Raw genomic sequence first — 14,336 nt, forward strand, 5'->3', positions numbered from 1 at the left:
GGGCAGGCTACCTTCCTCAGAAATGTTCTCAGTCTTCCGCCTATTTTATACATAGTAGTTTGTATCTGTTAATCCCATACCCTGAATTTGTCCCTCCCCCCTTCCCTCTCCCCTTTGGTAATCACAAATTTGTTTTTTATGTCTGTGAGTCTGTTTCTGTTTTGCATATACATTCATTTGTATTATTTTTTAGATTCCACATATAAGTGATATCATACGGTATTTGCCTTTCTCTAACTTATTTCACTAAGCATATTATTCTCTACGTCCATCCATGTTGCTGTAAATGGCAGAATTTCATTCTTTTTCATGGGCAAGTAGTTAATATATAAATATATATAGGTATATTATATATATATTATACCTATATATATTATATACCTATACCTATATATATTTTATATATACCTATGTATATTAATCTATATATTAACTATTATATATATTATATATAATATAATAATATTATATAATAATATTATATTATTATTATATATAATATTACATATTATTATATAATAATTATATATAATGTGGTATATATATATATATATATATATATATACATCTTCTTAATCCAGTCATATGTTGATGGCACTTGGGTTGCTTCCATGTCTTGGCTATTGTAAATAGTGCTGCTGTGAACATTGGGCTGCATGTACCTTTTTTTTTTTTAATTAATTAATTTATTTTTGGCTGTGTTGGGTCTTCGTTGCTGCGCACAGGCTTTCTCTAGTTGCGGTGAGCGGGGGCTACTCTTTGTTGCAGTGCACAGGCTTCTCGTTGCGGTGGCTTCTCTCATTGTGGAGCACAGGCTCTAGGCACACGGGCTTCAGCAGTTGTGGCACATGGGCTCAGTAGTTGTGGCTCATGAGCTCTAGAGCACAGGCTCAGTAGTTGTGGTGCATGGGCTTAGTTGCTCCGCGGCATGTGGGATCTTCCTGGACCAGGGATTGAACCCGTGTCCCCTGCATTGGCAGGCGGATTCTCAACCCCTGCGCCACCAGGGAAGCCCCAGGCTGCGTGTATCTTTTCTTTTCTTTTTTTTTGCATGTATCTTTTCAAATTACTGTTTTTGTTTTTCTTGGATATATACCCAGGAGCGGGATTGCTTGGTCACATGGTATTTCAATTCTTAGCTTTTTGAGGAACCTCCATACTGTTCCCCAAAGTGGCTGCTCCAATTTACATTCCCACCAACAGCATATGAGTTCCCTTTTCTCCACATCCTCACCAACATTTGTTATTTGTAGATTTTTTGATGATAGCCATTCTGAACTTCTGTCTGCTTTAAACGGTGGATTCTGCCTAAATTTTGTTTCAGGTGAAGATCCTGTTGCTAAAACGTTTTGAGAAGCACTAATCTAGTGAGAAGATGTAGGAAGGGAGAGAGCATGGTTTTAGGCAAATACCTGCCACTGGCTTTGGAGTGACCTTCGTCAAGGCTGTTCATCCTTTGGTCAGACCTTGGTCACTTCCACTTGGAGAAAGGCTCACCTGGGCTCTGTCGTCTCCTCCCTCACAGCGTGAGTAGGCTGCCTTCCTCGGAGATGGAGACGTTCTCAGTCTTCTGCCTGTGCTCTTAGGCCAGCCCCACAGCTCCCTGCCCTCCAGGCTCCCCCACCTGCCTGCCACCCCATCCCTAAAGTCTTTCTTAGATGGGCTCAAGGGTGTGACACTAACTGAAAAGATTAAAGATTAAAAGATTAGAAAAATGATTCCAGATCAAGGTGTTATCATCACATAAATTGACAAGGAAGAAGATTGGAGGGGGTGAGGGAGAGGGCAGGAAGTGGGAGGAGGGATTCTGAGCCTGCGAACACTTCCAGGGCTACTTTTAGCAATTAGCATTTACTGTCTAGTCAAATGAGCTTCGTAGATCCAGTAGAAAGGGATGCAGAGAGTTTGAGGCAGCTCCTCCTGGCTCTGGTTAGGTAGAGTACACTAATTAGAATTGGGTGGGAAGCCAGAAAAGACGTAATTACTCATCTGATTCCAAATGAGGCTCATTGAACCAATGGGAAGCTTGCCACGGTAACACACTCTGTTGGAAAGGTCAAAGTCATCAAATGAAAACGGCAGGCAGATCAGGAGTGTACCCTTACAGTCAACGAAGGACTGACAGGTCTCCATAAAAAGGACTGGCACCTTTGCTGACTGTTGAATTCCCAAACGCAAGCTTGCTCTCCAAATTCCATGACTAGCAAAATACTCCACCTCCCCCGAGTGCCTCCTTGCTGTTCTGTGCAGTGTTATCTATTAAAGGAAAGATGACTTTTCAAAACAGCACTCCCTATGTAGTAGGTGTTCAGGTGGGGGGAACTTAAGTGATTTGGGGAGTAATGATGATGACGAAGAAGATAAAGATAAAATGGGGGAAAAAACCCACCAATTATAAACAGATCAACAAATCTGGATTTTTAGAAAATGGTTTTTGGAGAATACCTATTCTCCCCAAAATAGAGGATATGGAAAAAAAAAAAAAACAGACCTAACTTTTCCATTAAGATTGTTAGGATCGGGCTTCCCTGGTGGCACAGTGGTTAAGAATCCGCCTGCCAGTGCAGAGGACATGGGTTCGAGCCCTGGTCCGGGAAGATCCCACATGCCGCGGAGCAACTAAGCCCATGCGCCACAACTACTGAGCCTGCGCTCTAGAGCCCGTGTGCCACAACTACTGAAGCCCGTGTACGTAGAGCCCGTGCTCTGCAACAAGAGAAGCCACTACAGTGAGAAGCCCGCGCACCGCGATGAAGAGTAGCCCCCGCTCGCCACAACTAGAGAAAGCCTGCGCACAGCAACGAAGACCCAACGCAGCCAAAAATAAATAAATAAATAAATAATTTAAAAATAAATAAATAAAGTGGGTGCTTACTCTAGGCTGCTTGGATACTGAGCCATCTGGGACTGGATGGGAATTCCCACCTTCTCCCTATAGGAGGTGCTGCATCTCAAGTAAGCCTGCAGGCCCATGGGTTCTTTCCCTGACAGGATAGTCTCTAATGTCCCACATTGGTGTCTAATATCCTAAGATCTGGGCAGTTGGCATTTTCAGACAACTCCTGTAGACAGCTGGCAAATACAGACTGCCTGGCACCGCTGTCAAGTTTGTTCTGGCACTTGTACTATGTGAAGAAAGAGTGACGGTTGGGGTGGGAGCCTCCGTTGCCACACAGACCCACAGTGTGGGCCCTGCAGCTTCCTGGCCCCTGTGTGTCTCTCTGTGGGAGACTGGGTAGATCCAAGGGACCTTAGCTTTCACTTATTTGGTAGATCCTTGTTTGATTCATTTACCCTATCCCCAAGGTAGCGTATTCCTTAGCCCATGCCTGTGACATCATGGAATTTGTCTTGGACCCTAGTAAGAGGGACCCATCTTGGTGACACCTTGTTTGCAGAGATGGGTTAATGACATTCGCCTTAAGGGATTGGGGTAAAAATTCACTTGGCGAGCCAGGCCCAGAGGCAGCAGCCTGAATAAAGGCATGAAGTTGTGCCTGGGCTTGGCATACTCAGGAAATGACAAATGCAGTGTGGCTTTAGTGCTGAGTGCCTGGCGGGGTGGGGATAAGAGGTGACAGATGATGCTCGAGAGGGATGTGGGGCTAAAGAAACTTCTCTTTCCTTGAGAGGAACTGAATATCTGTAAAGGCTTCTAAGCTTGGGAATGACAGGGTCAGCCTCCCCTCCCCCCAACCTCTGGTCCCCTGGAAAATACTTAGGGGAGGCAGTGTGAGGGTGGGCTGGAGGAGTAGGGAATGGTTGTTAGGGAGTGAAGGCAAACTCTGATGAGGCTCAGATAGAACCATGAAAGTGGGGATGGAGAGAAGGGGTCTTTCTTTTTTTTTAAATTTATTTTATTTTTATTTATTTATTTTTGGCTGAGTTGGGTCTTCGCTGCTGCGCGCGGGCTTTCTCTAGTTGTGGCAAGCGGGGGCTTCTCTTTGTTGCGGTGCGCGGGCTTCTCATTGTGGTGGCTTCTCTTGTTGCAGAGAACGGGCTCTAGGCACACAGGCTTCAGTAGTTGTGGCTCGCGGGCTCTAGAGTGCAGGCTCAGTAGTTGTGGCGCACGGGCTTAGTTGCTCCGCGGCACGCGGGAATCTTCCCGAACCAGGGCTCGAACCTGTGTTCCCTGCACTGGCAGGTGGATTCCTAACCACTGTGCCACCAGGGCAGCCTGAGAGTAGTGGTCTTTCAAAAGAAGAATTAACAGGATTTGATGGCCATTTCCTAGTGGGGAGGGATGCATTTGAGGAAGGAGTTGAAAGGAAGAAGAAAAGCAAATGATGCTCAACAGACATTATTTTTCTTCCTTTCTTTCCCTCTAGAGGACAGAGGTTAGAAGGTCTTGTCTAGAGGACAAGGGCTAGAAGGTCCTTTCTGGGGAAAGGGCTGACTGGCTAGTTTTGAGAGACCAAGATGGAAGCCTTGGTTCTTGGGCATTAAAAGGTCCCCTGAGCCTTTTCATCTGGCCTGGTGGCCCTGTTTGCCCACTTGCCCACAATGTCCATGTTGGGCCCCAACATGCATCCCTGTCCTCCTTGTTAAAAGACAAAGAATACCAATAACCATTACTATGTTGAGACCTTATATAATTTATCTAAAAAAAGAATCTGTTTTCAAGAAGAAGAGGATCAACCATTAAATACGGAGCTGAGGTTTGGCAGGCACCACAAATCTATCTATCCAGATAATATTTTTCAATACAGGGCTTTTCTTTCATCTTTAACATATCACAGATAGGCCTAAGGAATCATCCGGCATCTTGTTGTCTCTGTAGTCGGACAACTTAGATCGTATTAATCAGCCTGCTGAATGGCTCCTTTTTCAGACACATAGATGCTATCCAAAATTTTTCTGGTATTTTTGTTTTTAACAGCCATGGCTTGCTGAATCAATGCAGCTGAGTTTGATGCAAGTTCAATGTTGTTTCCTTCAAGAATTAACTCATCTTTATGGCCTTGAGAACTGAACAAGCAACGCCTGGCCTTATCTGAGCCCTGTGGACGTATTGATATTTTGTTCCCAAGAAATTTTGGAAATAACGTTGATGGGGAAGTGAGTGTACACAGACCTCACCTTGTAACGAAAGCCCAGGGTAGCAACCTTGATCGTGTTCTGTTCATGGCTACAGAGTGCGAACAATAGCCAGTCCCTTTCTAGTTCCCTACTGTTTGTCAACCTGGAGCTGCTTCTTTTTCTTTCCAAGGAGACTGAGTTCTACATTTATGTCACTGAAGTCCCTCTGCAGGTTTCTGCTGGGGTCCTTCACAATAGCTGTGCTTCCCTTCAGAGTGAAGTCGATATTTTCTGGAATGTTGACAGTCTAATTGCTGAGAATGGTCTTCATTCTTGCAGTAGATGCAGCAAAGAGAGCTGTGTGTTTAGGTTAACCCTGGTAAGCAAGTACAAAGCATGGTGAAGCTGTGTAGGGAGAGATGGGACAGGTTCAGCATTTGCTGGGAAGAGGCCTAATGCTTTACATACCTGTAAACATCTCATTTAATCCTCCCAAGACTCTTCAGGCATTGGTGTTCTTGTTTCATAGTCCAGGAAACTGTGGCTCTGAGGTTAGACAAGTGACCATATCTATCTGAAGCTGAAGCTCTTGACCTGCCCCCAAGATGCATTACTGGGATGGGCAAGGGGGTCAGTGGTCCTGGCTGTGATTCCCAAGGGGTGCTCACTCTGTCGAGTGGTTACTTGATGCTGATTTCCTGAGAATCCTCATGTGGTCTTGAACCCAAACCAATGGGCCCTTTGACCATCCTCATTACAACCACTGTTAGGATAATCAATACGAAATTGAAGCAAGATGGTTAAATATATCCCCAAAATCAAAATACATTGCAGCACAATTTTTATCTATCAGTAATAAATTAAAGCAGGCAGCCTGTCAGAGTACTGGATTCTCCTTTGGCCCGTGTATAGTTATTGGTTTTCTTACTACAAGCACAGTGCCACTTCTTGATCCCTGTGACTATATTATAAACAGATGCCAAAAACCAGCAGGTCATAGGCTATATCCAGGCTACAGACATGTATTATTAGGCCTGGAAGGTGGCTTTAATTTTCTTGTTTTGAAAAATTGAGATAGTTATCAACAATGAGATAAATATTAAGAAATTTCACCTAAAAACCTTATTCTGACTTCTTTTGAAGACCCAAGATCTACTTTCCCCCCATAGTAGCAGTTGGCTGGAACCAGCAGCTAACCCCACAGCTGTCCCTGGCCCTGGCCTGTTGGCCACAGTCCCCTGGAGCTTGCTTCATTCACCTAGGTTTCCTGCCTGGCCCTTCTAGGCATCTGGGTTATGGCTTCTGTATGATGCTGATCGAGTTCCCTAATTAATTACTTATGTTAGATCGACTTAACGGTATGAACACTATGAGAAAAGTGTCTGCCCCAGGACCCGAGGTCTATGGTTATGGATGTGAAGGTGTGGATCCTAATGTTAATCGAGAGAAGTGCTGTAGACCTGTAAAACATGAACGTTCTTACATCCCAGGGCAAATGCTCCACAGCCAGCCCAGCTGACTCCAAATCCTGTTGGGAGCGAGCACTTCTCCTGGTCCTGACCCCAAGCCCCACCCATACCCAGAAGCCAGCCTCTCCAAGGATTAGCCCTTCTCTGCTCCAAAGGCACGAGCCAGATTAACACCAACAGCATGGTGTTAATCCGGCCTGCCCTACCCTGGGGTGGGTGGTCTTCAGCTGCCAGATGAAGTGACAGAGATCCTGGAAGAACATTGTCTGCAACAAATCCAGATTCCTGAGACGACAGCCTTGCAGACTGGCTCTGGGTGCCAGGGGGAGGAAAGTCCAGAGGGAAACTGTACCTGAAAATTCACATCTCTTGTCCAATTATGGATTGGTTTCTTTTTTTTTTGGTCTTCGACTTTATATAGCTCTTTGAATTTGCCTTAGAATAAACAATTATAGTAAACATCATCTATTTTTAAAAAGTTTTACTGAGATGTAATTCATATATTATACAACTCACCCATTTAAAGTACAATCCAATGGTTTTTGATATATTACAATATTAACTTTTAAAATTTGTGGTAAAGCATATAACATAAAATTTGCCCTTTTAACCATTTTTAAGTGTACAATTCAGTGGCATTGATTACGTTCATATGCTGTGCAACCGTCACCACTGTTTTCAAAATGTTTTCATCATCCTAAACCGAAACTCTGTGACCATTAAACAATAACTCCTCATTCCCGCCCTCCTCCCCAGCCCCAGGTAACCTCTAATCTCCTTTCTGTCTCTATGAATTTGCCTTTTCTAGATATTTCATATAAGTTGAATCATATAGTATTTGTCCTTTTGTGTCTGGCTTATTTCACTTAGCTTAATGTTTTCAAGGTTCATTCATGTTGTAGCATGTGTCAGAACTTCATTCTCTTTTATGGCTGAATGCTATTCATTGTGTGTACATGCCACAGTCTGTTTATCTATTCATCTGTTGATGGGCACTGGGATTGTTTCCAACTTTTGGCTGTTGTGAATAATGCTGCTGTGAACATTGGTGCACAAGTGTCTGCTCGAGTCCCTGCCTTCAGTTCCTTTGGGTGTATATGCCTAAGAGTGGAACACCATCCACTTTAGACTTCCTCTCCCATCCTGGCTACTCACACCAAGAAAATTAACTCTGATCCTAAAAATAAACAGAGATTTAGACATTCTAGGGGAAGCTGACCGCGGCGTGACCACTTAGGGGTACCTGAGTCCTTTGTCTCTTCAAAGCCACAAATGAGGGACTTCCCTTGTGGCACAGTGGATAAGACTCCACGCTCCCAATGCAGGGGGCCCAGGTTCGATCCCTGGTCAGGCCACTGGATCCCACATGTGTGCCTCAACTAAGAGTTCGCATGCCACAACTAAGGAGCCCACATGCCGCAACTAAGGAGCCTGCTTACTGCAACTAAGACCTGGGACAACCAAAAAAAAAAAGCCACAAATGATATCACTCCTCTGTTTGCAAATAGCCAAGCCCCCATGGAGGGCAGTGGGTGGGGACTCAGACACCCTCAAGGGGACCCCTGCTGCTCCCCTCCTCCCTGAAAGAGCAGAGAAAGAACAATCACCCCTTTGTGAGGAGAGTGGCCATTTAGGAGGAAGGAGAGAGGAAATTGGCATGTTGAGCTTTTTCAGGGGACCAGGTGCTGGAACAGGTGTTGCACATCTGTTTGCTTATTTAATCCTCTAGAGTATCATTGTTCCCATTTTCTAGATCAGGAAGCTGGCTTAGCGGCAGAAACTGAACATGCCACAACTAGCGAATGCAAGCAGCTGACGCATGCTGAGAGGGGTGGGAGGGAGAGGCCGCTGCTGCTGGGGCTCAGGGAGTTTGAGTGGAGAAGGTGGGCCCTGAAGCTGGACCACGAAGGATAATCTTATTTCCACAAGAGGATGGGGCAGGGAGGGGGCAGCAGGAATAGATGCTGTCGAGCAACATGGAAATTGGTTTGGAATCCTTTCCTGTTGTAGCTGGTTAAACCCCACGGTCTAGAAACTCCTGCCCTAGACTACAGTGCTGCAGAGGCAGGGCTTCCTGGGACACAGACTCAGATGGAGGTTACAGAGCAGGATGTTGACTGGGCAGTGCCACTGGGTCCACCCCTGTGGAAGGGAGGGGGAGGGGAAGGGGAAGGAAGCGAGCGGGAGTGGCTGGAGGCGAAGCTGGACTACGGCGCCTGCCCAGTGAAGGCCTCCACTCGCTCCTGGTGAGCTCTGGAGCTGGGCGGGCCCTTCAGTTGTCCTAGGCGGGCCCAGGGAGCCTGGCCTTTCTTTCCTGCATCGATCAGTCACTGGATACGGGCTGCCCTTGGGAAAGTGGCGTGACCTTGAGTGAGACAGTAACCTTCGACCAAGATAACCCCCAAAGAGGGTTGACAGCTGAGACCTATCATCTGACAACCTTCCCAGCATCTGGGGAATCAGCCTTCCAGTTCCAAAGGGGGGATCTGGTGGCACATCACAGGGTCCCCATGAGCTGACTGTTCAAGGGTCCCCTTACCCTGTCCTGCATTGCAGGCTGAGGACCGTCAGATTCCTTGGGCCTCTTGTCTCTCCTCATCCAGGCAATGGTTTAAAAAGAATCAGCTTAAATGTGTTGAGCGGTTCATATGTGCAAACGTCTTTGATACTAGAAAAGTGTATAAGTTCTTATTAATTAATTTATTTGATTGATTAAAAAGAATATGTTTATGCATCCAAAATGCAAAAAGTTAAATATATATATTTAACATATATTTGAAATATAAAATTGTATTCTGATATTATTATTACTTTTAAATGGGATCCCCAAGGAAAATGTTAAGACCCCCATAACCTTTCCAAACAAAATGAACAAATCCCCAGCCCACTGGGGATTCAGAGCAGGAGTGGTTTTTATGTCAACGGAGGAAAAAAAAAAATCAAAGCCTGCAGCTGTCCATGCTGCAGCCTTTGCTCCAGCTGCGCACATCTTTCCATGTCTCTGGACTTTCTCACTTCAGTGTGAGTAGTCAAGTCTTAAGGACCTGAGGGATTAGTCTCAATAAGCCTGTGGGTACCACCTATGTGTCCAGAGGAATGAGCAAAGCGGGTCTTTGGTAACATTCCGTATCTTTTTTTTTTTTTTTTTTTTTTGTAAATGGCAATTAAAATTGACTTAAACAAAAAGAGAAGATACTGGCTCCTGGCTCATGTGCCTGAAAAGCCCAGATGATTTCAGGAATGGCTGGATATGGGGGTTAAAATGTCATCAGATCCCAGCTTCTCTCTGTCTTTTGGCTTTGCCTTGTCTCAGCTGGCTTCATTTTCAGATAGGTTTTTCTCTTGCAACGGAAGATAGATGTAGCAGCTCCAGATTTTCCAGGTTCACGTTCAGCTGGAAAGAGCAAGCTTCTTTTTCAGGAACTTGAGCAAAAGCCTGGCGGTTTGATCAGCTTGAACAGCCCTAAGTCATGAGTCTGTCAGAGCCAATTACTATGGCCAGAAGAATGAGATATGCTGATTGTCATGTGCTACGTCCCCATAATCATAAAGAGATTATCCTCTTCCTGTCCTCTTGAACATATGGACTGACCTAATTAAAGTTAGAAGCTATAGCCAGAAGAAGAGTGTGGCAGACACAGTTGGTTGCTGTGGGTGATTTGGTGGAGTTGGAGCTCAGTATCTTCCATCTTTCTTCTGGTGTGCCTTCCTGTACTGCAGGGGATTGAGAGCTAACCATTACATTTCCCAGACTCTCTTTCAGCTATAATTTCTGCTGTGATTTGATTCTGCCCCTTGGATGCTCTTTTATAAAGTTGGACCACTGAATTGAGATGGGGCCAAGATTCTGCCAGCAAATTCAGTTGGGTAGGTGCTTGGTTTTCCTGTAGTAGCCATGGTAGAGATCTCAGTGCCCAGTTCCTGGCCTTGTGGGTGTCAAGAGGCAGGGTGGGCCATTTGTTGAGCTGGTGTGGTCCACGGCAGACACCATGTAGTCAAGGAGATGGCAGCAGTACCCATGGCTTCCTGACTGTGGCCATGGCAGTGTGGGCCGGGAGCCTTTGGCTTTCTGAGTACAGACAGGCAACAGCTTGCTTGGTGGCCCAGTTCTGCGGGTGACTTTAGACCTTTTTCCTGAATGCTCAGCCCAGAATCTGCTTCTTCAGCCTGATTTTGTTGGCCAATTAATACCCTGAAACAAATTCCTTCTGCTTCGTTTAGTGAGAATGAGCTTTCTCCTCTGCACCCGGAACCCTCTTGCCAATCCTACAGCTGTCTCTTCCGTGCCACCCCCTTGTACCCCTGCCTCCTACTTCTTCCCGGCTGGCAGTGCCCAATCCCACTAGAGAGGCTGAAGATCTTTTCCAGCCTCTTTTGCAGCTGGGTCTGTGTTGGACGTGTGTGTGTGTGAGGAGGGGAGCATTTGGGATAAGTTTTCTGCCCTAATAAAAAGACATTTAAGAAAAATCTTCCCACCTGCTTTTGGATGTGGTTGGGAGAAAAAGTGCTGTGTGGTGCTGAAGTGGCCCTTGTGCAGCCCTGTGGCAATAAGTCTGAGGACATAAGCCAACCCCTGTGCCACTAAATTAAGAAGCCTTGGAACGGGAAATTGTATGAGAATTTTCTAAATTTTCTATTGTTTAAGCCACTTCCAGATGGGTTATATGGCTACCTGCAGCTGGAAGCATCCTGACTGACTGACATCTATCTGTCTGTCTATCTGTCATCTATCTGTCTATCTGTCATCTATCGAGACTAGATCTCTCTAGATCTATCTCTCTAGATAGAGAGAATGGAGATGGGAGGTGGAGGGGGATAAATTCCAATTCTGCTAATGCCCCTTGTGGAGTTAATAGCACCTGCGGGTGTAGGTAGGAAGCCACGTCTTCATTGTGGGGGAGATTCAGACACTACTCTTTCGGCTTCTTTTTTTTTTTTTTTTTTTTTTAATTTTTTTTTTTAATGCTATTCTTGTCTGCTTACATTCTTTTTATGTATGTATGTATGTATGTATGTATGTATGGCTGTGTTGGGTCTTCGTTTCTGTGCGAGGGCTTTCTCTAGTTGTGGCAAGCGGGGGCCACTCCTCATCGCGGTGCGCGGGCCTCTCACTATCGCGGCCTCTCGTTGCCGAGCACAGGCTCCAGATGCGCAGGCTCAGTAATTGTGGCTCACGGGCCGAGTCGCTCCGCGGCACGTGGGATCTTCCCAGACCAGGGCTCGAACCCGCGTCCCCTGCATTGGCAGGCAGATTCCCAACCACTGCGCCACCAGGGAAGCCCCCTCTTTCGGCTTCTTTAGTGCTGAGTATATCAAGCTTGGCAGAGGGGAGGTAGTAGTGACTTCATTGCTGGTTGACATGGGTGGTGCCACCCTCATAACTCCCATCCTCATTTACATTTCATGAATAGTATAGCTCTTACACATGCTTTTCCAAGGCTGCTTCTGCCTATTTTTATGTCATCTTCATAAAAAATCTTCAAGGTGGTAGGGCAGATATTATTCGCCTTGTATTTCTGATGAGAAAACTAGGACATAGACTTAAATTGCTTGGCCAATCACACACAGTTAATTAATTAGGTACAGATTTTGTGATCCCTTGCTCTAGTTTTATTTCTACGGCACCATATTGCTGCCTCAAATAACTGATTCGTTAGAGAAAAAAAAAAAAAAAATTAAGTGCCTAGCAGGGAAACAGAGCTTATGGGTTCACCCTCTTTGTTCCCAAAGGGCAAAGGGCCCTATGAAGTCAAGACTTCATCCTTCACAGGGAGACCTTATTGGTTTCCTGGGGACCACATCATCTTTTGGCCTTTTATGCTCAGCAGAGGCAGTGGATCTCTTGCAAAACTGCCATGTGGCTCATTTGTTGGCAGGAACACTCAGGTAGGGGAAGTTTTTGGTAAGAGTGGTAATGTTCCACACAGAGCAGTAAAAGGCATCTCACATTATGCAAGACAGCAGCCAGCTGGGGTCAGGACTCACAGAGGAGGGGCTGAATGGGTGGCTCTGGATCCTGTCTGGCTCCGGGGACCCTGAGAGGGCTTTGGCGACCTTCATTCCAGGCTCGTCCATGTGACTCGGCCGCCCTCTGTGTCTGCTTCTTTCTATCCCGCCATTGGCTTCCTCATCGTTTCTCTCCCTAATCACTCCCTCTTGCCTTTGGCCACTCATGACCTGTTTGGCCTCTAAATCGCCAGGAGAAAGGGACATTCAAGAGAGCAGGAGTGAAAACAGCAATAGGTGAAAAATGAAATCCTCATTGTAATACCCAACCAAGTAAGGCTGCTTCACAAACTGCTGTCGTTGCCATGAAAGAGGCCAAGTGGCCCAGCCTTAGGTCCTGGGTCACTGGCCAGGCAGGGTCACCACTGCCAGTCAGCTGCAGTGGTGGAAGGCATGGCAAGAGCACAGGGTCAGGTGGTCTAACACCTGGGACCCGGGGCCCAGCCCTGTGTCAGGGGACAGTTTCTATAAAAGGGTGGAGGGTACGAGCTACGAGGCTTGTCTACCATAAGGCCTTTCCTGGGTTCTTATCCAGGTGATCTCCCATCAACAGTGGACTTTCTTGGGCAGCTGCGCCTTTGCCAGACTCTTGAATGAACTTTGAGGATGGGTTTTGCTTCCCGGGACCATTGACCTGGGTTACGGCTGAGTGTGATATGACCTTCTCCACTCTGGGGCCTTGCTTCCTGCTCCTTTACATCTTTTGCATCAAGCTGTATGTGGGCCTGGCACACAGGAGATGCCAAATGTTCTGGAATTTTACGGAAGATCCCGCTGTGGTCTTAACTTCATTTGTTTGAAGGGAGATGAATCAAAAGGAAGATTTAAAAGACTTACTAACTTTCCTTTTAAATCACTCCAAACTTTTCCAGCTCCTGACAGCTCTCTGGTCTCTAAAGCTCAAAGTTCTTGTGCTCAGCTTTGGAGGATGGGCCAGGGTGTGGTTGAATATAAAGATCCCTGAGAAGAAACTCTTCCCTTCTTCTGCAGTGTTGGCTGCAGACAAACTGTGAACCCAAGTGAACATGAAATCTAATAGGGTTTGGCCACTGGATGGAATTAGACTATTTTTAGATGAACTATTTTAGTATTATCCCCACTTGCTTTGCATTCATATTTTTAATACTTCCCTGAAACTTCCATTTGTCAATATTCTGTCTCACTTAATTCCAAACTGCTGTTAAAGGTGCGATATGAGCACCTGACCTCTGAGTTATTGTGGGGCTGACTGCTGATTCACAGACCAGCTCTCTTGCTGTTGATGTTCCTTTGAGTGCAGTTTTATCTTGCTAATCAACTTGGTTGGCTAAATTCCTGTTTTATATAGCTACACTTGGTACTAAGTCCAGAAGTAGAATTAAGGTGGGGATATTGGAGCTTAATAAACACATTTTGAATGAAGAAATAAATGACTAAGGGAATGGAGAAGTAGCTTTAGTTTAGGTCCTCTGTGGTGCTTTGTCTCCACTCTCTGGACTCTTCTCCCCTCCACCCATGGGCGCCACCGCATCCGCACGGTGCCCCCTGGCTACCTCCAGTCTCTCCCCTTTGGCACACCATCCAGGCCTGCCCTCCAGGATCCTATTTTCTGGGATATAGGATGGTTAACCCAAAAGGAAGGAGTCCTCTGAAGGTAGACTTCCAGACAACGACAAACTGGTCCGAGGACGATTTGGTGGGGGTGTGGGGCAAGGAAACTTTTCTGGGATTCCAGCTCGTAAGGCTGCTCCTGGATATCCGAAACCCAAACCCAGGGAGTGGAATCAGTGATACTTGTTCTTCCCCAACCCTTTATCCAGATGAGCTAAGCAAAGGGAAAAATACACTTGCGGACAGGGAAAT

General features: G+C 45.9%; 1 pseudogene; it reads right to left on the reverse strand.

Moving 5' to 3' along the window:
* Positions 1-4,799: 4,799 nt before the first annotated feature.
* On the reverse strand, positions 4,800-5,350 carry LOC132376995 (large ribosomal subunit protein uL6-like; annotated as a pseudogene).
* Between the last annotated feature and the right edge of the window lie 8,986 nt (positions 5,351-14,336).

Source organism: Balaenoptera ricei, chromosome 13 (genome assembly GCF_028023285.1).
Source record: "Balaenoptera ricei isolate mBalRic1 chromosome 13, mBalRic1.hap2, whole genome shotgun sequence".
Classification (NCBI taxonomy): domain Eukaryota; kingdom Metazoa; phylum Chordata; class Mammalia; order Artiodactyla; family Balaenopteridae; genus Balaenoptera; species Balaenoptera ricei.